The sequence below is a fragment of the Dipteris shenzhenensis genome, chromosome 21 (genome assembly GCF_047967505.1).
Source record: "Dipteris shenzhenensis isolate YYH24624 ecotype China chromosome 21, Dip_SZ_1.0, whole genome shotgun sequence".
In the NCBI taxonomy this organism is placed as follows: domain Eukaryota; kingdom Viridiplantae; phylum Streptophyta; class Polypodiopsida; order Gleicheniales; family Dipteridaceae; genus Dipteris; species Dipteris shenzhenensis.
Genome location: NC_141616.1, coordinates 20531361 through 20556570, shown reverse-complemented (window position 1 = coordinate 20556570; position 25210 = coordinate 20531361). Strand labels below are relative to the sequence as shown.

The 25210-nt window shown below is 41.7% G+C and overlaps 1 long non-coding RNA gene across 1 annotated transcript; it reads left to right on the top strand.

The window, feature by feature from the left end:
* Nucleotides 1-18096: 18096 nt before the first annotated feature.
* LOC147888613 (uncharacterized) lies at nucleotides 18097-18592 on the top strand. Its single transcript, XR_015542995.1, has 2 exons — nucleotides 18097-18260; nucleotides 18384-18592. It is a non-coding gene; the product is annotated as an uncharacterized LOC147888613 (long non-coding RNA).
* The last annotated feature ends 6618 nt before the right edge of the window (nucleotides 18593-25210 follow it).

The following is a 25210-nucleotide window of genomic DNA, read 5'->3' as shown; positions in this document are numbered from 1 at the left end:
AGAAAGAGCATTTAGCATTGTGTAGCCCCAAGATTTGCTGTAGGAGCATCTCACACCTTGACAAAGAAGTTGCAATCTTCTAGAAAAATCAAAAGAAGATCAATTTGGGAAGGTCAAGGTGTAAATGGAGTAGAGCCACACATGGTGACGAAAGTACAAGTGTTGGAGGCTCTTATGCCAGGAGCCCTTGTGTGGACATTAACATGCAAGCTAGATCTCCACCTATGGAATGTGAAGCTAGATCGGCAACTATGACTCCTAATTTCAAGCAACCCATGATAGTTGAGAGCATCCAGATTCAAGATTTGGAGAATGCACAGTATGTTCTTGGTAGATGAATTTTGCAGTCAGGATATCGAGCAAGTATGGTCAATAGCAATAATATGAGAGCTCCATGGAATTTCATTTCTAACTATGGACTGGGCTTCAATCCCCCTTCATATTACACATTGCGTACAACATTGTTAGACAAGGCATATTTAAAAGAGAAATATCACATAAATTATAGCATTTTCAAAGAACTACATAACACTAGATGCACAATTGTCTCAGATGGGTGGACAAGCATAAAATGCCATGCTTTATTGAATGTAATGGCTATATTTTTGTGTGGGGAGTCCTTCCACACATCAATTGATGCCTCACATGTAAAGAAGTCAAGGACCTATATAGTTGGTGTATTATCAAAGGTTATAAGAGAGTTAGGACCTGAAAAGTTTGTGTAGGTCATCATGGACAATGCCAAGAGTTGTAAAAAGTAAAGTAGAATATTGCAAAGGTATTATAACAATCTATATGCATCTTCATGTTGTACACATACTTTAAATTTTCATTGAAAGATTGGTACAAACAAGTGCTATGGTTCAAAGAGATTGTTGCTGAGGCTCAAGACATTCTGAAGTTAATACGATCAAAGCAACATCTTGAAGAAATATTTATGTCTTGTGATGGTTCTACCATGTTGCAATTGCTAGCAACCATAAGATTTTCAATGTACTTCTAGACTTTGCAATCCTTGGTGAAGAAGAGGAGATTTCTTATAGATATATTTCATTGTGATGTATTTGAACGATGGATGTCAAAGTTGACTAATAGGGCAAAAAAGGAGAAGATGCATGACCTGAAAGAAATAGTGGGAACCCCTACATGGTGGAGGCGGTTTGAGGATGCTGCTAATGTTATGAAACTAGTATTATATGCACTTAGGGTTTTGGACTAAAAAGCTCCAACAATTGAAAAAGCATGGATGCACTTTTGGAGTATTGAGGAAGCTCTTATTGCGAGGAGTCCCCCTACTTGCTCAAGCCAAGGGAATGAGAGAAGACCATTTAATGCTACAAAATGCAAGGAATTGTGGCAATTGTTTAGGCCTCAATGGGAGAAATCTCACAATCCCTTGCATAGTGTTGGGTACCTTTTAGACCTTCAGGGGTGGAATATGAAGCCCAAAGAGATGTGGAAGAGATCCCAATTGTCATTCATGACTTGCATAAGGTGGTGTGACAATATTATCCCTATAACCATGAGTTTGCAAAGTGTTGTAATGAGTTAGCCAAGTACTGATGCAAGGAGGGGTCATTTGAATCGAACAATGTTCAAGCATTATCAACAAATACATTAGCTTGGAAATGGTGGATGATGAATGAGGGTTCGTTTTTACACATGCTCAAAATTAGGCTAAAAAAGAAATTGGATTCATTATAAGTACATTCATAGTACTTTACAAAAATATTGGAATCGTCATTTTGGAATTCTCATCCCATTTTACAAAAATATTGGCATGCCACTCACTGTCATATGCAATAGAAGCCTATGCAATGACGTGATGGAAGAAGCATATACAAAGTGATATTACTTTCCTTTGGTAACATTCTAATTGGCTCACTTTCAATATTAGTTTTAATTAAGAGAGAGAGAGAGAGAGAGAGAGAGAGAGAGAGAGAGAGAGAGAGAGAAAGAGAGAGCTTATTATGCAAGTGCATATAATTATCCGTGATAGGGTCAGTTCTTTAATTGTTATGGCAACTTTTATGGCAAATGCTTTATTCTTGAATCTACACTTCAATGGCAAATGGAAGATTTTAGGTTTTAGGTTTTAGGATTTTAATGTGGAATTGCAACTTGCATATTGATTTAGGATTGTTAGTTTAGCGATTTGGGCGGATTGCACATGTAAGGATTTCCTTTATTCCATAAACTTTAATTGCAAATCCTAAATGCTTTTTCATTTAGCTATGCATTTTGATCTAGAGTTGCAACGTACATTTTGATTTAGGATTTCGAGTTTATTAGTTTGGATGGAGTTCTACAAATTACTTTATTCTATAAATTACTTTCATTATGGTGTGATAGCATATTGTGCAATATGTGCCTTCACAGACCGTGCGGTATAGTATCATATTGAGTGGTAAGATGAACCCCACACGACACCAAACCCATACCACGCAATTTCTTTTAAGGCACCATGAGACATTGCATGGTGACATATCAATACCACACGGCGTTGTTTAGGGTGGCATGTGTGGCATCAAGGACAATCCAATTTGCAAGGATCTCCATCTCATGGTCATTGAGACACCATGCATTCTGGTGATGTACCATGCACTGCCTCTATAAATTGTTATTAAAAGTCTTCACCCCCACCACACCCATAGTTGTCGCTTTTGTTCGCTTGTCTCTTTCAATTTCATCTCTGGATGAGTTTATCTGCTTTAGGCTTTGTTGTCAATCAGTTGGGCCAGGTGATGGCCTACCTCGGCCGGTTGTAATCACCTTGCCCTAGCTGACTATAGGATGTTAGAGAGGGAAAGAGAGAGAGAGAGAAGGAAAGAGAGAGAGAGGGAAAGAGAGAGAGAGAGAGAGAGAGGGAGAGAGAGAGGGAGGGAGAGAGAGAGAGAGAGAGAGAGAGAGAGAGAGAGAGAGAGAGAGAGAGGAAGGAAGGGAGAGAGAGAGAGAGAGAGAGAGAGAGAGAGAGGAAAGGAGAGAGAGAGAGAGAGAGAGAGAGAGAGAGAGAGAGAGAGAGAGAGGGAGACAAAAAGAGAGAGGAAGAGAGAGAGAGAGAGAGGGGGGAAGAGAGAGAGGGGAGAGAGAGAGAGAGAGAGAGAGAGAGAGAGAGAGAGAGAGAGAGAGAGAGAGATGCATGTTTTCAGTTGGAGAATGACCCACTTTGGCCTATTGGAATTTCCTTACCTCAACTGACATTTGTAATAGTATAGTAAAGATCGAAGTTGAGTGATGGCTCCCATATGTTGGTTGGCTCTCCCCGTTTCCATTTTCTTATATATCGTATCTATCTATGTATCATTTATATATAGGTGTTAGTAGATCCGGGTTTTATCCAAATGATGGCCCGCTTTTTTCGGTCAGTTCATTCTGATAACAACTCTTCACAACCAAATGTGTGATTGGCAAAGCTAATCTAGATCATATTGGTTATGTGATGCTATTATATGGTTCTAGTTCTAGCCTCCACTAGCTGATAGGTTGACACTCAATAGTGACTTTAACAAATTCTCTCTATAATTGTTGATTATGTAGCGAGTTGCTACAGTAGTGCATTATGTAGTGAGGTGTAAATTACTTGACATAATACTCCATTTCCTTAGAAAGGAAAACATATTTCGTAGTAACTTATGTGAAAGTTAATTTAAAACATGAAAATTAGGAGTGTTGCATGTCACTTGAGAGTGGTTTAATTTACATTAGCATTGCAAAATTGCATGTGTAATTCGTGTATTTATTTTGAAGTAGTTTGAGCACTTACAAAATGATTGTTGCATGCACTAGATCACTACACACCCATCCTTGGTGGCAACACAAGAGCACGAGGCATCCCAGTTGAAGACTGAGGTTATGATGCTTGTCTCTAAGTTAACGATCAAACGCTTTATAGGATTGAGTGACAAAGAAATTCATGCCAATGCAACCTCAAAATATTTATGTGATCAAATGCTAACTCGAGTATTTGACCTTCTATACATGAGCTGGGCCCGGACATGGCCAAATGTTACGGTCATATGTTAAATTGATAGTTGATCAATATTTCCCTTGAGTGTTAGATCCTATATGTCAATGGGAAATATATGCAAAGATAAACAATGCCACCTTCCCTGTCAATGGAGAGGAGAAGCTTTCACTGTGGATTTCTCTACTTCTCTCCTCCTCTCTCCTCCTGTCTTTCTCTCTTTCTCTTACTCTTCCTCTCTTTCTCTCTCACTCTTCCTCTCTATCTCTCTAGCTCTTCCTCTCTTCCTCTCTTTCTCTCTTCAAGTTTTTGATCTTAGCGTTAATGCCCTTTCATAGATTTCTACTCAAAGAAAAAAGATGAAGGAGAAAGGGGCTATTGAAAAGCCAATAGCCAGTGCCCTGGTCGATATGACCAAGATGGCTAGTGGGCCAAATGCAAATGCTGATCCAGAAGGGAGAGCACAAATGGAGCTATGTACAGCATTTGTTGACATGTGCTCTCACAGACTACACATTCCATTGCAAGCACTAACCTTGCATGAATCGGTGGGCCGGATGCAAATGCTGATCTAGCCCAAGCTAAAGGGAGAGGACAAATGGAACTATGTACAACATTTGTCGCCATGTGCTCTCATACAGTGCACTTTCCATTACAAGCACTAACCTTGCATGAACCGGTGGGCAAGGGAGGAGAAGGAAAGATATTCTAGATACACATTATGGGTGTCCCAGGCCTTAGGCCAACATCGTGGTACACTGGCAAGAGGAGTACTAGAGATGATTCCCAAGGAGAAGTTGAGAGGCTTCTATGATCATGTGAAAGAGAGGCATCGCCATTTTGTAGCTGGATGGTGGAAGGAGTTATGTGAGCTCCGTGAGCTCTAGGATACTCTAGGAGGCTGGAGGTTCAAAGCGATGCATAGGCTTGTGAGAGGAGCCACAGAGAGCATGCACCATGTGCTTCTTGGATTCATGGGAAGGCATCCATGCTCTGTAGGCCAGGAGGACCTGAGGTGACACAATGTGCATGCTCCATGAGCACAGAAGCTGCAACATAGTATCATCACAGGCGGCAGGGTCCATGAGCTCAATGAATTCCATGAGCAAGAGAGTAGTCACAATGCTTGTATTCATTACGTGAAGGAGAGACGACGAGCTAAACCGGCCCGATAATCACGTTAGGGTTTGTACGTGCGGATCAGTGTAGCATCGTTGCCATAGGAAGAGTTCTCTGAGAACATGAGATAGAGACAGTGGAAGGGGTTGTGTAAGAGCAGAGATGGTTGATGTAGTTTGATATCCAAACCTTTTCACTTTGGTCATGAACTGCAGCTTTGGGGAGAGTTATGGAATACTAGAGCTTGGTGATCGAGAAGGAGATGTTGTGGCATAGTTATGATCATGTGAAGAGTTACAAGTTGTTGCTCTTGATGGAGGTTTAGGCATCTTGGCTATGAGATTCTTGATTGTGGGTTGATGTCTTAAAAAGTCATGAAGATAACCTTCATGTGGGTTGTGGGCTAGAAGCATTTTGAAACTGATTGTTCTCTGAGTTGTTGAGGGAAGTTCAGTTCTAAAGTCTACTTGTCTTGAGATGTGTAGTGTTTGGGTTCTCTTTGAGTTTGTGTGATCCATTTTTAGTCAGTTTTCAAGAGGGGTTTTCTGTTAGATATCAATGCTCCACTCTAATGTATCTACGCAGGAACCAGCTAACTCTACTTGTAAGCCCCCCATATGAAGAGAAGGCATTTGAGTAGCTTGGTTATCCGGTAGGTCCTGTTTTGGACACCAGATGGAGGCCATGTATGGCCTGATGGCTGAACGGAGTTGGCACACTACCAACTAGGCTACATGCAAGTGTAGGAAGGCATCCCATGATTGACCGCATTGAGGGTAGACGAAGCATTTTTTGGGGCAACCCACTTTTGGGTTGCGGGGCCCGTTTGGAGTCCCAGATGATCTTGGATGGCTATGGGCCAAACGGTGTCCGTAGGTCAGTTGCTCTATTTTGCACACCGGTTCTATCGTGTGGTCGGTGGCCTATTTCGGGACCGACCCCCAGTCGACCGTTTTGGGCAGACTGGGTCGGTCACCCAATTGAGCCCAACCGACTATGTCTGGTGGCTATATAAGAGAAAGCCCGTGAAGCCCATTTCATCAGTGGCTACAGCAACCCTGATTCCTTAGCATCCAGCCTCCGTCCTCTACTATTTCCAGCATGCCATCGAAGCTTCTCTCATAGGAGCGCACGGCTGGGAGGCAGCGCCATCTATTGTATCAGTTCTATAGTAATCAAATTTTTGATTCTTCATACTATCTATTTTCTCTCTTGCGTACGAGATCCTGTTATCTATTCAGCACATACGTCATATTATTTTCTTACATGGTATCAGAGCCTGGACTCTAGCAAGAAGTTTTGGTAGTGTGTTTCTGTTTGCGAGCTAATTGTGAGAGATGGCCCAGCCTGCAAGACTGTGAATCCCACCGTTCGGCGAAAGCGGAAAGTTGGACGGATCTAACTATCCATTCAGGAAGTTCAAGATAAAGACCATCCTAAGCGCATATGAGCTTTGGGACACTGCTCATGGGGTGGATGTGAGGCTGATTGGGAGACCGGACCAGCCAATGCAGGACAACAGATAGTACCAACTGCAGATGAGATTCTCATATGGACAAGAAGAAATGCAGATGTGTTGTGTTCTATTGTCTACAGTGTAAGTGATTCCATCATGGCATTAATTCAACATGTCACCACAGCGGAGGAGGCATGGACGGTATTGAAAAATCAGTACGAGACCATGAATCAGACGCGGATTCAAAATCTGGAGACTCAACTTGCGAATGAGAAATTGTCTAAGTCTGAAGCGATAGAGAAGTTCATCACCAGGGTGAAGAATTCGCACGATCAGATGACTGTGATTGGCATCACCATCACCAACGAGAATCTAGAACGAAGGTGCATACGGATTCTCCCACCAAAGTATGACGGTCTTGTTATGGCGCTGAATACGTAGAATAGAAATCCTCCCCTCAACTTTGAGGATTTTAGTGCGATGCTTTTGGAGGAGGAGATGCATCAAAAGACGAGGACTGGAGAAGATTCAACTTTCTACGCTGGATCAAAGAAAGGTAAGGGTAAGGACTCTGGTAACCCATCTTCTTCTGATGATAAAAAGAGAAAGAAGAAGATCAAGTGCTTCTATTGCAACAAGGCAGGGCATAAGCAGAATGAGTGCCAAAAGAAGATTGCAGATGAGAAGAACGGAGTAAAGAAAGAGTCCAGCAACAGTGCGCAGGCAACACCAGTAGAGCTATTCGTAGCAATTCAGAAGATTTGCACAGAGGCAGCTCATGTACCTGTGGATGAACCTTGGATCATTGACAGTGGTGCATTGCACCACATGACCAGTCGGAAGGATTGGTATATCTCTCTACAACCAGTAGGGAATGACATCCTAGTAGCAGTCGGCAATGATGCAAAATGTCCAGGAAAAGGAAAAGGTACGATTGCTCTCAAGTCAGATGGAGTTGTAAAACAGTTTTCCGATGTTCTTTATGTGCCAGACATCAAGAGGAACTTATTGTCCATTTCTGCGATCACGGATCAGGACCTCAAAGTTCACTTCGATAAGAATGGCACACAGATTGTGGATCTTCAAGGGAAGGTTGTTGGTAAAGGTACATGGCGCAACATCTACGAACTCTCAGCTTTCAATGCTCGAGCGGATGTGAAGAACACTAAGCTATGGCATGAGACATTTGATCATCTAAACCTTAGTTCTTTGAAAGAGATGCATAAAGGCGGAATGATTGCAGACCTACTAGAAATTTTAGATCTGCCCGATGTATGTGAAGCTTGCATGATGGGCAAGTAGCATCGACAGCCCTTTCCTAAAGAGGCCAGTAGGGCAAAGGCTCTTTTAGAGATCGTTCACACAGACCTCTGCGGAAAGATGGAGATGGAAGCCTTGGGCGGTTCTTACTACTTCATGATGCTGATCGACGACTACAGTAGAAGGATATGGATATACTTCCTAAAGACTAAAGACGAGGCTTTTAGTAAGTTCAAGGAATGGCATGTAATGGTCGAGAAAGAAACGGGGAAGAAGGTGATATCAAATAGAGGTGGAGAGTTCACATCCATTGAATTCGAGAGTTACTGCAAAAGTCACGGGATCAAGAGGTAGAAACCCCCACCACATACATCACAGCAAAATAGAGTAGTAGAATGCAAGATGCGCGTCATCTGTGAAATGGGCAGGAGTATGGTGAAAGGGAAAGATTTCCCAAGGCTTTCTGGGCTGAAGCATGTAACACTGCAATTTACATTCTGAATCGTAGCTACATGAAAGCTATGAATGGGATGACTCCACTGCGGGCCTTTTCTCATAAGAAACCTTCAACTGCACATTTTAGAGTTTTGGAATGTGTGTTTTGTGCATGTCCCTTATGCTAACAGGACCAAATGGGAACCAAAGAGCCGGAAGTGTATTTTCTTGGGCTACAGTGAAGAGGTGAAGGGTTACCGTCTCTATAACCCTGTTACCAAGAAGGTAATAGTAAGTCATGATGTGGTCTTCTCAGAATAGCCGCATCAATGGGAGGAGGATGCCTCCTTCCTAGACAACCAGGACTAGGATATCCATCCAGTAACACCACCAACAGCAGACCAAACTCCCCCAACGGTGGTTGGGAGGATTCAAGATAAAGAAGATGAAGAAGAGCCTGCAAAACCACAACAGCAATGGCCATTCCCAAAGTGGGTAAAGCAGCTTTTGGATGGCAGAGAACCTCCAACCATTAAGGAGGAACCATCCGAACACCACCGGTCCAAGAGATTAGAGGAGCATAGAAGGGCACAGGAACACTTGGTCAACTATGCTGTGATGACAGAGGTGATCTGTGCTGATGAACCTAAGTGTCTTGAAGAGGCACAGGGAGATGATAGGTGGATGGAGGCTATGCAGTCGGAGTATGGCTCCATAATGAAGAACAACAATTGGGACCTTGTGGAATGACCACCCAAATGCAAGGTAATCAGAACTAAGTGGGTGTACAAGACCGATGGCACGTTGGATAAGTACAAGGCTCAGCTCATGGCAAAAGGATTCGCACAGGTACATGGTTTTGATTATCAGGATAATTTTGCTTCCACAGCTCGACTAACCACAATTCGCAGTGTTTTGGCTTTAGTTGCCCAGGGAAGTTGGCCCGTGTTTCAGATGGATGTAAAATTTGCCTTTCTGAATGGGGATCTCAAGGAGGAGGTATATACATGGAACAACGACCAGGTTCTATGATCCCCGGTTGAGAAGGTAAAGTCTATAAAGTGAAGAAGGCACTTAACAGGTTGAAACAAGCCCCACGAGCATGGTACCAGCGAATTGATGCCTACTTTCTACAAAACGGGTTCAGGAGGAGCCCATCAGATGCAAATTCGTATATCTTCAGAGAACGAGGCAGGTGTATGATCATCGTCCTTTATGTGGACGACCTTGTCATAACAAGGAACCATCAAGAGAGGATCTCGTAGACAAAGTATTTGCTGGGAAGAGAGTTTGAAATGACAGACCTCGAACGGATGCATTTCTGTTTGGGAATTGAAGTTTGGCAAGAGCCGAAACAGATCTTCATTTCATAGCTGAAGTATGCTAGAGATATACTTAAGGCATTTGGCATGGCTGAGTGCAAAACAGTTGGTACCCTATGGAGGTTGATGTGAAGCTCTCAAACGAGGATTCATCACCACTGGTGGACGAAGCGAAGTACAGAAGGCTTGTGGGCAGCTTGATTTACTTGTGCAACATGCGGTCGGACATCAGCTTTGCGATTGGTGTACTAAGCAGGTTTTCCAATAAGCCCCAGGAGAACCATTGGAGGGGAGGGATGCGGGTGCTGAAATACATCAAAGGCACACTTGATTATGACATCACCTATACCAAGGACAATATCTTGACCAGATTCTGTAACTCGGATTGGGCAGGAGACGTGGACAGCAGGAGATCAGTGACACGTTACAATTTCTCACTTAGATCTAGAGCTGTGTCATGAGTCAGCAAGAAGCAACCCACAGTTGCTCTTTCTTCTACCGAGGCTGAGTACAAATCAGCATGCTTTGCTTCTTGCGAGGCAGTGTGGTTGAGCAGGATTCTAGGGGACATGGGTGCAGTGCAAAACAAGCCTATGCAGTTATCATGTGACAATCAGAGTTGCATGGCGATTGCAAAGAACCCCGTGTTCCATGCTCGCAAAAAACACATTGAGATTCAATATCACTTTGCACGTGAGCTCATCATGGATGGAGAGGTTGACTTGGTGTACTGTTCAACTACAGAGAATGCTGTGGACATCTTCACAAAGGCTCTTGAAAGAGACTTGCTGGAGAGGCATCTTCATCGACTTGGCATTGGACCGAAAAAGTAAGTTCACTTGCGGGTGGACATTGAGGGGGGGTGTTAGATATCAATGCTCCACTCTCATGTAGCTACGCGGGAACCATCTAACTCTACTTGTAAGCCCCCCATATGAGGAGAAGGCATTTGAGTAGCTCGCTTATCCGGTAGGTCTTGGTTTGGACACCAGATGGGGGCCATGTGTGGCCTAATGGCTGGACGGAGTTGGCACACTACCAACACACATGCGGGAAGGCATCCCATGACTAACCGCATTGAGGGTAGATGGAGCATTTCTTGGGGTAGCCCACTCTCGAGTTGCAGGGCCCGTTTGGAGTCCCAGATGATCCCGAATGGTGAATGGTGACTGTAGGTCAGTTGTTCTATTTTGCGCACCGGTTCTATCGTGTGGTCAATGGCCTATTGACCCCCAGTCGACCGTTTTGGGTGGACTAGGTCGGTGGTCACCCAATTGAGCCCAACCGACTACAACTGGTGGCTATATAAGAGCAAGCCCGTGAAGCCCATTTCATCATTGGCTATAGCAACCTTGATTCCTTAGCATCCAGCCTCTGTTCTCTACTATTTCTGGGATGCCATCGAAGCTTCTCTCATAGGAGCACATGGCTGGGAGGCAGCGCCATCTATTGTATCAGTTCTACAGTAATCAAATTTTTGATTCTCTATACTATGTGTTTTCTCTCTTGCGTACGAGATCATGTTATCTGTTGAGCACAGATGTTGTATTATTTTCTTACATTGCCAGGTTTCCTAGTGCAAGGATACATGCTCTAGAGCCTGGTGCATAAGCTCATCACTTAAAACCACACTATTCTGATCCCATTGGGTCGTGAACTTAAATGATTTTTATTGTTACAGTAAAAGAAGGAATGATATCGTTGTGGCAGTCCATAAAGCAACAATAGATGTATCTCTAATGAGTAGCTTCCTCATTAATAGCCCTAAGAGGGAGAATATGATCCAAGGTGGAGTAATCTCATCTAGACACTATTGGGTATCTTGGAGCCAAGATGAGGTATTTCTCAAGCAATCAACATGAGAGATTTTCTGGAAGCCCAACACACACACACTCAAGCATACATTTCTGCAAAGGTTTGCATACTAGGTTTCTGTCCAAGGACTCATCCATAATTAAGGCTAGCACTTAGGAAGAATGCTACCACACAAACAATAAAAATTATTTTACGAACAATGATGATATATTGATAATATATAGTGCAAATTATGGAGTTCAATAGGAGTTTTCAAAGAGGGTTGTTGGATGATAATGGTGATTTTTTTTTTGCAATTACAAAGCTCAATAATAAATTTGTTTGTTGAACACGCTCCACCTGATTTATTCCAATATTCTATTGGTAAATATTTTGTTTAAAGTGATTTTTAATACTATAGGGACAGTAAGGTTGCATAAATCTTCTATGAGAATTAGAGCACCATTGCTATGGTGTGGTAGTGTTGTGGGTCAAGGTGAGTGCACAAGAGATCTAGGCTCATCAAGCACTATATCCGGTCCTTGTCAATGGCAACATGGAGGTTAGTTGCATCTTGCAAAACTTGATGTCTTTTCAAACTCCACAACCAAGAGATTAAACTGCGTTGCCCTTTTGGCCATTGCCGCTCAATGATTCTCCTTCTACAAGCCACCTCCAAAATGTCCACCCAAATTTGTACATGTTAGTACAACTCCCCTTCTGGAAACTCTGCTAGCCTGAATGCGTGCCCAACTCCCCTGAAGTATTGTGAGTCGAAGTATACACTCCCCTTTTCGAAACTCTGCTAGCCTAAAGTCTCCCAACTGAGCATTAAACTCCATATCCAACACATTGCTCGGTTTACTACAACACCTATAAGTCATCACACTAATGATGTAGATAATGTAATTTTTCCTCAATCCATAGTAGCATACTTTCTCCTATACAACGATGGGGTCATTTTGGAAACTAATCCATGGTGTCATTTCATGCTACAAGTCAAACCTAATTTCATGACCATGATGTCTTCGTGTTTCATGAAAAACCGAGGTTTAATGTCCTTAAATCCAAATTTTTGGGAGAGGAGGTCAGTGAATTTGTAATTTTGAGGCCATTTTAGTATATTTTCAAATAAATTTTGAAGTTTAAGTTGTTAACAGTTACTACTTGGTGGCATGAATGAATGAATACTTGGCAGGCAAAGGATGCATGTAATAATAACTTGGCATTTTGGAAGAGGGTATCCGATGTAGTGGAAGCTATGAAGCCAATTTGGTTTGCAATTTGTAGGTTGAATGTGAAAGGGTCAAGCATGGGAAGTGCTTATATGGCATGGTGGACTGCCGAGAGGGATGTTTTGAAGGAAGATGCCAGACTAGGTGAAGGTGAATATAGCATGAGTCAAATCCACTCGTCATGGCAATTTATGATCTTCCATCAACCATTATAGTCCAGTGCTTGGGTCAGGGTGTTTCTACCTTCCTCCATTGTTCTCCTATGTCTCCTATCTTGGCTACCCAAGGCTTCACCTTTATCGGCCCCCAAGGGCCACATTTTCATGAGCTCTTGTTTTGAGACAACCTTATTGACTTCCTTCCATTGCATGCCTAGAAAACCAGTGCACATGGTGTTGGTTACTAGTTTGTATTTGATAATTTGTGAAGGAAATACCTAAGAAATGATAAATCTAATATTAGAAGCACAACAAGACAAAGCAACAATAGATGCACCTGATAGACGCACAAAATAGTAGGAGTGTCTATAGGCATAGATAGAATTAGTGAAAATATGGGCGCATCTATTAGTGTGTCTAATGGTGCGGTTATTAACACATCTAATAGTGCATCTACACTGTGTTTTAGATGCGTATTTAGACCCGTTTATAAATCCACAACTGAGAGTAAAACTTTTTTGCAAGCTGATAAATGTGCATCACTACTTTCTAAACATTGTCCATGATTACCAAAGCACATAATTTAAGCACGTGTCACACAAGATAATATGCTTTTTGGCAAATGCACATATACAAAAATTAAGTGAGGTGAGGAGAGTGAGACAATATATAAAATAGTTTTGCCAATATCAATGATGGGCTATGGGTCAATCTCATCCTCAATGAGATCAACCCTTGCCAAACTATCTACTTCAATATCCAAACCAATGTGGAGATCTACAAATACATTTAGCCCACCACTACTTGTGCTACTGTGCTCATCGAAATTAGCATCACCAATGGTAGGCTCGTCCTCATGGGTAATGGCCTAAATATCTATATCTCCTATCTCATGATCATCCTCCTCTCTCGTATCATGATCATCATCACGTCCATGGCCTCCATACGCTCCATATTAGTAAAATGTACTATACATCACTTAAGAACATGGCATAATAGGTATGACATGCCACCACCTATTATTATCCAGCATTGGTTGATAGACAACCTAGTTCAAACACAAATACAAAAATGTTACTTTCCTTGCATCGAAGGTATCAAATATTAAAAAGTGAGTATTTTTATATGTGTATAGTACCTGTTCGCATTGTTGCGATAGTACTAGTGTGTCCTTCTTGCTTTGCCAAAACTTTGTGGAGTCAATCATTACAAAGACACTTGCATGGCATTTGATTGTTGCATTAGGGCCTCTTTCCACCACGTCCTTAAATCACTTGACATTTAAAACATACACAAAGAAGCGCCAAAAGTCAAGCTTAATAATATCTTAGATTATGCCACAATAATCATCCATGGCTCTAGTGGCTCCCTCAAAGCTAGCAATGACGCCACAATCTTGTGTGTTTCTCTTATCATCAATCCGTTGTGTCCAAAAATGCATGTCCTCACACCATATAGCATTGTACATAGTACATTACACCAAGACAAAATCAATTGAATAAGAAATCTAAATTGTTGAAAGCTCCTAACTTATGCATAACATTCTATATACCAACCTTTTGCATGCATACTCTAGCATACTCCCATTCTTCCATTGTGATATGCATCCCCTCATCTCTCTCCATTTCGTCAAGTAGCCAATCCACATAAATATCCTTTGGAAGTGATCTTAGATACTCAAGGTATAGCACATAAGATTTGTGGTGTGTATGAAAGGGGGCCCTTTCTCCTTGTATTCTTGCCTTTGCATCCTCGTACCTTGTCACCCATATTCTCATCACATCACTATTAAGCATGAAATAGAGGCTTAGATTATTAAGCAACTCTGTGTCCATTACTTTGCTCCGTCATTTCCCTTAAGGTACAATAAAGGTCATCCTTAGGTCTTCATCAAACAAATTAAATAAGATCTATCAGATGTGGGTGACATGAGGTGGAACAACTCAAAGGTACACGAAGACCATAGTCAAGATACACATAATATCAAGGGAACAGATAGGGATGGCTCCTCCACCTAGAAAGTCATGGCCAAGAAGGGCAAAGTGCAACAATTGCATGGGGAAGCTGAATCCCCAAGTATGGCAAGGGTTCAACAAAGCTGGTAGCTAGCGACAGAATAAACACATCCCCAAGTTTTGGCAAAGAGGAATATTTGAAAGAAGAGAGGAAACCTAGCGAATGTAGCTCAGGTACCTTAGGTTGATATGGCTAAGAGTGACACTACCTCTAACCAAGACGAAGATCTACCAAGTGTTTATCATAGGAAGAGGGTTTTGGAGTAGAAGAATAGAGAGACCTAGGCCTACGGAGGAAAATCTGGCAAAGAAATCCTTGAAGACACAAAATGGGATGTCGAGTAGGAACATCAAAGACATGGAAAGAGTGGCAACTTTGGGAACAATAATTTTATTTTTCTTCCTTAAATATGCATACAAAGTTTTGGTACAATAAGGAAAGGACTAGTCCTGGGAGGTAGGTTCGGCTATTGTCTTGGAACCTCAGAGGTTGTTGTAATAGAGTGAAGACAGAGGGCTATATTAGAGTGATTCTCAGAAGAAATCTTGACATCATTCTATTTCAAGAGTTAAAATGTGGTGAACATGATTTACTTTAGTTCTCTTTTCTCTAATTAGGATTTGGCAACTTTTTTAAATTATCCCTTCAAATCAAACGGGGGTACCGCCATTTTAGTGCACCACTCCATGTTAGGGAATGGAGTTTTCAAGAGTGATAAGGGTTGGTTTGCACGGTAGAGGTCACCCAAAGTGGTTTTGATTTCTGAGTTGCAAGTATTTATGCCCCAAATAGTGTAAATGAGAGGATAGAATGATGAAAGGATTTGAAACTTTGCCTAATTGGTTAGAATTGGTTTTGGAGGGTGATTGGAATATGACAAAATGAACAATTGATAGGCCTCATGGTGGGAGGGTGACGTATGTTAACAAAAGGGAGTCCTATAAGGATTTAGTCATCTCATTAGGTTTAGTGTATTGTGAAGAGCTTGATCATGAGAGGTTGGCTAGACTCTCTTGGAATAATAGAAGTATTGGTCGTGAATTTAGAGTTGGAAGGTTAGAAAAATTTTATCTCTCCGATGAGGGATGGTGGATGAGGAGACCATTTAAAGTGTCATATATTCTATCTTCCTATTTATCTGACCACTGTCCACTGGAATGGAGATTTTTGTCATGTTATTTCAATGGCAGGTCTCTAGATTTTTATTTCCAGTATTACCAAAAAGAGAGCAAGAAAAACCGAGCAAAGGGAAAATGTGAGAGATCCCAAAAAATAAGAAAAACAAAACAATAATATATTGACAAATCCTCTCTTTTAGTAGCAAAATATTAAGTTCTTCAAAATTCAATGAGAGAGTTGGACCTAATCATTGCCATGGCATCATTAGTAAAGACACACCTTATCTTCACTCACTTTTTCAAGCAATTTTTTATTAATCCTCCAAAATCAAGTTCTCTCTCTCCACTAACATAACTGAGATCACAAATGAAACCTTCGAGATAAGTCAAAAGTTTCCTAGGATTCCTTGAATGGAATGGTCCACATTACATGCATGTGCAAATGCTTGGTTTTGAAAACTCTATTTACTCTTTGAACAAAACCCATGTTTTTGTGTTCATGCAAAAACGTCCCTCCCCAATGACTTCCTCTTACATCCCACCAATCTAGAGTTCTTGAAATGCCTTGGATTTGGGGATGAGTTTGTTCATATGGTTTCTATGCTATTTATGAATGCTTAAGCAATCCTTTTCCTTAATGGCGGGATTGTGGGGAGGTATGACCTAAAAAGCTTATTGAGACAACGCTACCCCCTAGCTCTGCTATTGTTTACCATTCCACAGTGCCATTGGTAATAGTGATTAAAAAAGGGATACAGCAGGGTCTAATTCAAGGGCTACAATTGGCCTCAGGTAATTAGCTTACCATATAGCTATTTGCTGATTGGCCTTAGGTAATTAGCTTACCATATAGCTATTTGCTGATGATATGATGGCAATCTCTTTAGAAGATAAAGATAGTTTTTCTCACCTATTTGAGTCATTGAATGAGTCCAGTCTTGCCTCGAGATTGTATGCAACGTATTCTCTTAAAAGGGCTCAGGATGAGCTACCCGAATGGGCTAAGGAGTATGACATACATTGGGTAAAGAGACTTGTGATACTCAGGGTTCTCCTTTGGGTTTGGGCATAACACTATGTCAGAGGTTTGAATGGTTTAAGGATAATATCAAGCAAAAACACTACCATGGAATGGGCTTCCCTTGGGTTGGAATGCATGACTTATACTTTTTAAGCATATATTATCACTCACTCCTACATACTTGGCTTCCATTTGTTATTTCAGAAACAGTCATTGGGCAAACATAGAAAAATGTTTCAAATCTTGCCTTTGGGCTAAAGAGCTGGGTAAAAGAAAGAAGCATTATATTTCGTGGGAACTCCTCAAGATTCCAAAAAGCAGACCTCTCTGGACCTCTGTCATTGTATGATCTCTTGCATCGGGCTCTATTTATAGTTAGGAAAAAAAAGAACGGCTCAGGATGAGCTATCGGTATGGGCTAAGGAGTATCACCTTCATTGGGTAAATAGAGGAAAAGTTCTAAGATACTTAGGTGCTCCTTTAGGTTTGGGCATAAAACTACATCAGAGGGGGGAATGGTTTAATGATAAGATCAAGCAAAAACTATTGCCTTGGAAAGGGCTTCCCTTGCGGCTTCTCTAAGAGACATGGGGATGTTAGTGAATAATAAAGATGATGTAGTGGGCACCTACCTCATGGAATTGGGGTGTCTACTCTCCCAGAAATAAATTGCATTGCTGCATTGGCCCAGGGCTGCTTGCCCTTTTTTATCTGGGCCGATTTTGTTAAAGGTCTGATATTGCTTGGGGCTTTACCCACACCTTTTTTGGCATGTCGAAGGCAAAGCCATATCATTTCTCTTGTTATGGGAATTGTGCAAGGGCCTTAAATGAATGCTATGATAGAAGGATAAAAGAGAGGGGATTTAAGGGTTTTCATAATCTAAGGGTGAGGTTGTCACATCTCCTTTGGCACGTCTAGTGAAATTTTCACATTGTTGATATATTTGGCTATTTGTTTATGTTATTTAATAAAAAGAGGAAGAGACTAATGTGCGAGGGATATCGTGATGGGCATGCTCATCACGAGACCATGCATGCACATGTGCTATGAGGAGTGTGTGTCGAATGCTCAAAACGAGAGTAGCGTTCTTACTTGGTTGAGGACAAGAGGGACACGACAGGGGTGAATAGTATTACTCTATAAGAGATCTTTGGCATTCCTCTCTTCTCCAACCATCCATTTCATTACGCAAGCTTCCTTTCTTCCTTCCTTCCTTGTCCATGGATAGCCTCCCTACCAGCTTCCTTATTCTTCTCCTCTTGGTTTCAGCTGCAGCCTCTCATGTCGCATCATCCCCTCCTCATCGCCTTCATCCCTCAACCTACGATGCTCTCCTCGCGGAGTTAGATACTACTGTTTGTATGATCAACGATCTTTTCATTGTTTTCTTTGATGCTGTTGCGTAATCGAGAAACTTAGAAGAGTGTGTCCCGCTTAAGTTGTCAGTCGCCGTGCTCCAAAAATGACTTGTTTGATGTGCAGGCCTCATCTGCACCGTCCTTACTGCTGAAATTTGCTGCGCGACCGTCCAAAAATGCTGCGAAGACGTGGACGGGCTCATCCGAGCCGAACCCTCGGGCTTCCGTTGACGTGATTTGGGTTAGAGGCAGTGGTGCAACTCACAGATCATGCGATATGTTTCGTGTATATTTACATCGAAGGAACAAAATGGGATATATAGTAAGCCAACAGACGAGCAATAAATGAAAAACTAGTGCTGTTACAGCCTGTTTTTTGTATGTTGAACGACCAAGCTGTGCACATTGTGAAATACGTTTTTGCAGACTGTTTCAGCTTAACTGCACTTGTGGTGAAGAAAACACAGAATCCAAACATATAAGGAGGTGGTGGTGTCTGCGCCTGTGGTGAAAAAAATACACTAGAAAAGTAAGGAGAGCTGTGATAACACGGGCATTTGACTAGACGTCATTGTTTTTAGTGCTTCCTAGTTTCGTCATCAGCCCTCAAATTTGAAGGCTGCAACACCCTTCAAAGGGGTTTTTACTCTTCTCCAGAACGGAAATAGAGAGATGAACCTTCAAAAGAAGGATTGCTTTGGGAAAAATTATAAAGGAAATGCCACATCACGCTTCAAAAGTAACTTACAAGAAGGATAATTCTTAAATTGCCCTTCAAAATGAAATTCTAGGCTACCCTTCAAATTTGAGGGCTGTTCGTCATCTCTCATGCTAACAAGTGAGACCACAGTCGTACAGTTGAGAGAGAGAGAGAGAGAGAGAGAGAGAGAGAGGGGGGGGGGGCCCTACATTGAGAAAAGCACATTTTCTCAAGTTACTCCCAATGGTCCAGGAACTCTATAACTACAATCAAGAGTAGCCATTAGGTCTCCACTAGATCTAATGGCGCAAAACAAAGGGTAGGCAAGTTGGGCATGCATGTGGAGCAAGAAAGTGGCCACCTTCAAGGGGCACACAAGTGGGCATGTTCAATTCTCCATCCAACAGTTTATACAACACGTTGATTTTCAACCATCCGATCTTGATCCGCATCTGATGATCCATCTTTTCTCCCTTGCATATGCCTTTTCGTATCCATTAGATCTAAAATAGATCTAATGGTCCCTAATGACATCTACTCTCTTGAAGTGAGGCCCCAAAGGAGTATTAAAGACTTGCTGTCACACGGGCTACCACTTGGTTATGGGTAGCGCTGCATTGACTATAAGTAGCCTATAACCGATCTAGGCCCTCGGCGGGATCTCTATATATAGACCCTATGTATCACGTGCGTTCAAGACCTATTTATAAAACCCCTTATCTGTGAATTTATCATTAATAAAGTGCACCCTTTTCCTATTCAATCTGTAAATTTCTTTCCAAAATCATTTTTACATCACCCTTCTATCTATGAAAATGTGACTAAAAGTGAAATTAAATATGTCCTTATGTTGAACTCACGTGATAGTCACATAAATTACTGAGTGGCCTCCTCGAGTCTGGGCCATAGGATCTTTTGTAGAGCTAATGGTCCAAAATCTTATTGATTGTTTAGGGGGTATTACAAAGACTCACATCAAAAAATAAGTACAAAATTGACACGCAGATTGCTTTCTGTATCTCATTGCTACTCAAACTTGAACACATATATCCATTAATATATAGAGGCAAAAATGAATTACACATCAAATTTGTGATAATAATATGACAAATTGATCCAAAAATAGTTGACACTTCATTCATATTCTCATATAAATGATATTTCTCTGAACTTGTGCATATGTCTTGATCCTCTATCACACATGATAACTAAACAACTGGATACAAAATGTGAGCTGAAGAGGTAAACCCGATAGATGGTGTCCCTTGATATTTGCTCGAACATCTAAGTACATTTATACCTATCTGGCTCATTGTCTTCATACACAATTGGATATTTAGCTATATTTTAATGGCATGTATCAATTACAAACCCAATGGATAGGGATTATGAAAAAATTCCTATCCTCCACAGCAACCAGTCTGTGTTGTCAGTAAACTGACTGCTGGGAAATTGACTGTTGGGATAGGAATAAACTCTCTTCCTCTGAACTTGTGGACTCAATGTGACAGGAGGATGTGGCATGAAAGGGCATTGACGCTAAGATCAAAAACCTAAAGAGAGAAAGAGAGAAAGAGAGGAAGAGCTAGAGAGATAGAGAGGAAGAGTGAGGGAGAAAAAGAGGAAGAGTAAGAGAAAGAGAGAAAGAGAGGAGGAGAGAGGAGGAGAGAAATAAAGAAAGAGATAAAGAGAGCAAGAAAGAAAGAAAGAAAGAGAGGAAGAGAGCAATAAAGAGAAATGGAGAAAGAGAGGAAGAGCAAGAGAAAGAGAGAAAGCTAGAGGAGACAAAAAGGGAAAGAGAGAAAGAGGGCAAGAAAGAAAGAAAGAGAGGAAGAGAGAAAGAGAGCAATAAAGAGAAAAAGAGAAAGAGAGTAAAACAGAGAAAGAGAGAAAGAGAAAGAGAGAAAGAGAGCAATAAAGTGAAAGAGAGAAACTAGAGAGGAAAAGAGAGAAAGAGAGCAATGAAGAGAGTGGAAGAAAGATGTTAACCAATCCAACCACCCCGATTGGGTAGGTATTTTGGTAACACGATAGATCTGACCATTGAATTCACCCAACCAAGACATGCCTCTATTAGGCCTTTAAGGTGCAATCAAGAGGGAAGTGGATCCTTGTTCAATGTGGCAGTGCCCATGGCCTGCATAGCCATAGTCATTTATTCATACGGTGATTAGTTCAAACCCCATGGCACCTTATGATGATGATTGTTGGTGAGAAGTAGGATTTATAAGGGCTACCTTGCCACTATTTGTAAGTTGTTTATTTCAAACTGTTGAGATACAAGTGACTTTGCTCGGTTAGAAGACTGATTGTTTGAGTCGTAGCTTTCTGCGGGGAGCTTTGGGCTCTATATTCCTCATTTCTATCTCTAGATTCCAACCTTGTATCTGTGTTATAATAGTGTTTCATTTGTTACTTTATCATCATGTTTGATTAAGTAACTCGACTTGATCATGTACTATCAACCGCCCGATCGCTTCCTTTGTTTCCCAACTTGTGACTATGTTTGAGAAACACTGTATCGATACGATCGGCTAATGTAGCATAAACATCCCATTCATAGATTGGTAGCATCCACGTTTAACCCTCAACCTTTGAGTACATTGATTCCCATGCTTTTTTCATTCCTTTTCAATACATGTCTACATGAGAAGCTTAATATAGAAACCATAAACTACATCGCTCTCAGGATTCCATCAAGTCCTTGGACTACAAGGAAGCAAGTAGTAGCACTCTCCTAGAGCTGACAAAAGCATTCTAACAATTCTTCCTCTCTTCTCCCATGCTTTGTTGCAACTAAGTGGAGCATTGTGCTTATGTCACATGACTAGCAAGTGTGTGGAACTTGGTGTGAGGTCGCATTGGTTCATACATCCAAGATTTTGGAGGACATGGACTGCTATCTTTTCTATATTGTGGCGACCTAGAAAGGCCGCATGGAAGGTATAAAAATGTTTGAATGGGGTAAGAGTATACTACACAACCCAAATCATAGCTCTACTATACAGAATAGCTAGGTACATTGCCATTTTAACAAGTTCGGTTTGTTGCACCATGGGAACATTTGTTTGCCATGCACTTTCAAACATCACATGTGCATCTGCATTCTCCTCTAGAAAAGTAGAGACTTTGGGATGCTTGCAGTCATGGTTCATCAACGAATGTGAACAAGAATTGGTAACTATTGTTGTTGCTGAAAGGCTATTGAGACGAAGGATATGGAGGTGCAACAGGGATACAAATAGCAATGAAAACATTGTCATGCTACTACAATGCTTGTATTCAAGAGTCTTGCACACATTGCACTAGTAAGAAGCATGTGACCAGTTGGGAATATCACATCATTGTTCCTTATGATGCAGGTGATTTGGATACTCTGACTTCTACATCTTGAAGTGTACCAAAGCCAAGGAGAAGAGCCAAATGGCTATGAAGGATGCTTAATTGTTACAATATCCTTTGTTGTTAAGGGTCTCTTTTATGGTCATCAAGGTGACCGGCCACTACAAGCTTCTTGATGATAGACCTAAGGTCATATTATCTTCCCATCTTGTAAGTTCAATCAGATTTCCACTAGAAGGATGGACATCTGATGCCATCAAACCTCATTTACATAGTTAGGGATGCGGACGGTCTTGAAAAATCAGTACGAGACCACAAATCAAACGCAGATTCAAAATCTGAAGACTCAACTAACGAACGTGAAACTGTGTGAGTCTGAAACGACAGAGAAGTTCATCACCAGGGTGAAGAATCTACATGATCAGGCATCACCATCACCATCAAGAATCTAGCATGAAGGTGCATACGGATTCTCCCACCAAAGTATGATGGTCTTGTTACGGCACTGAATACACAGAACAGAACTCCACCCCTCAACTTTGAGGATTTCAGCGCAATGCTTCTGGAGGAGGTGCATCAAATCGGCTTTCTCGACTGGATCTAAGAAAGGTAAGGGTAAGGACTCTGGTAACCCATCTTCTTCTGATGATAAAAGAGAAAGAAGAAGATCAAGTGCTTCTATTGCAACAAGGCAGGGCACAAGCAGAATGAGTGTCGAAAGAAGATTGCAGATGAGAAGAAAGGAGTAAAGAAAGAGTTTGGCAATAGCACGCAGGCAGTACCAGTAGAACTGTTCATAGCAATTGAGGAGATTTGCACGAAGGCAGATCATATACCTGTGGATGAACCTTGGATTATTGACAGTGGTGCATCGCACCACATGACCAGTCGGAAGGATTGGTACACCTCTCTACATCTCATAGGGAATGACATCCTGGTATCAGTCGGCAATGATGCAAAATGTCCAGCAAAAGGAAAAGGTACGATTGCTCTCAAGATAGATGGAGTTGTAAAATAGTTATTCGATGTTCTTTATGTGCTAGATATCAAGAGGAACTTTTTGTCTGTTTCTGCGATCACGGATCCAGACCTCAAAGGTCACTTCGATAAGAATGGTGCACAGATTTTGGATCTTCAAGGGAAGGTCATTAGTAAAGGTACACGGCGCAACAACATCTATGAACTCTCAGCTTTTAGTGCTCGAGCCGATGTGAGCAACACTAAGCTGTGGCATGAGAGGTTTGGTCATCTAAACCTTAGTTCTTTAGAGGAGATGCATAAAAGTGGAATGATTGTAGACCTACCAGAAATTACAAATCTGCCCGATGTATGTGAAGCTTGCATGATGGGCAAGTAGCATCGGCAACCCTTTCCTAAAGAGGCCAGTAGGGCAAAGGATCCTTTAGAGCTCATTCACACGGACCTCTGCAAAAAGATGGAGATGAAAGCTTTGGGTGGTTCCTACTACTTCATGATGCTGATCAACGACTACAATAGAAGTACATGGATATACTTCCTGAAGACTAAAGATGAGGCTTTTAGTAAGTTCAAAGAATGGCATGTAATGGTCGAGAAAGAAATGGGGAGGAAGATGAAGAAGTTGAGATTAGATAGAGGTGGAGAGTTCACATCAAGTGAATTCGAAAGTTACTGCAAAAGTCATGGGATCAAGAGGCAAAAACCCCTGCCACATACATCACAGCAAAATGGAGTAGCAAAGCACAAGATGCATGTCATTTGCGAAATGGGTAGGAGTATGATGAAAGGGAAAGATTTGCCAAAGGCTTTCTAGGCTAAAGCATGTAACACAACACTTGACATTCTGAATCGTAGCTACACGAAGGCTATGAATGGGATGACTCCACTGCACGCCTTTTCTGGTAAGAAACCTTCCGCTGCACATTTTAGAGTTTTTTGATGTGACTGTTTTGGGCATGTCCCTGATGCTAACCCCTAGCAAATGGAAACCGAAGAGCCGGAAGTGTATTTTCTTGGGCTACAGTAAAGAGGCGAAGGGTTATCGTCTCTATAACCCCATAACCGAGAAGGTAATAGTAAGTCGTGATGTGGTCTTCTCAGAATAGCCACATCAATTGGAGGAGGATGCCTCCTTTCCAGACAACCAGGACTAGGATATCCATCCAGTAACACCACCAACAGTAGACCGAACTCGCCCAATGGTTCTTGGGAGAATTCAAGATAAAGAAGATAAAGAAGAGCCTGCAGAACCACAATGGCAACGGCCATTCCCAAAGTGGGTAAAGCAGCTTTTGGATGGCAGAGAACCTCCAGCCATTGAGGAGGAACCATCCGAGCACCACTAGTCCAAGAGATTAGAGGAGCAAAAAAGGGCACAGGAACACTTGGTCAACTATGCTTTGATGACAGAGATGATCTGTGCTGATGAACCCAAGTGTCTTGAAGAGGCACAGGGAGATGATAGGTGGATGGAGGCTATGCAGTCGGAGTATGGCTCCATAATGAAGAACAACACTAAAGACCTTGTGGAGCAACCACCCAAATGCAAGGTAATCAGAACCAACAAGTGGGTGTACAAGACCAAGTATAAGTCCGATGGCACGTTGGGTAAGTACAAGGCTCAACTCGTGGCAAAAGGATTTGCACAGGTACATGGTTTTGATTATCAGGATACTTTTGCTCCCACAGCTCGACTAACCACAATTCGCAGTGTTTTGGCTTTAGTAGCATAGGAAAGTTGGCCCGTGTTTCAGATGGATGTAAAATCCACCTTTCTGAATGGAGATCTCAAGGAGGAGGTGTACGTGGAACAACCACCAAGTTTTGAAAGGGAAAGATTTTCCAAAGACTTTCTGGGCCGAAGCATGTAACACGGCAGTTTACATTCTGAATCGTAGCTACACGAAGGTTGTGAATGGGATGACTCCATT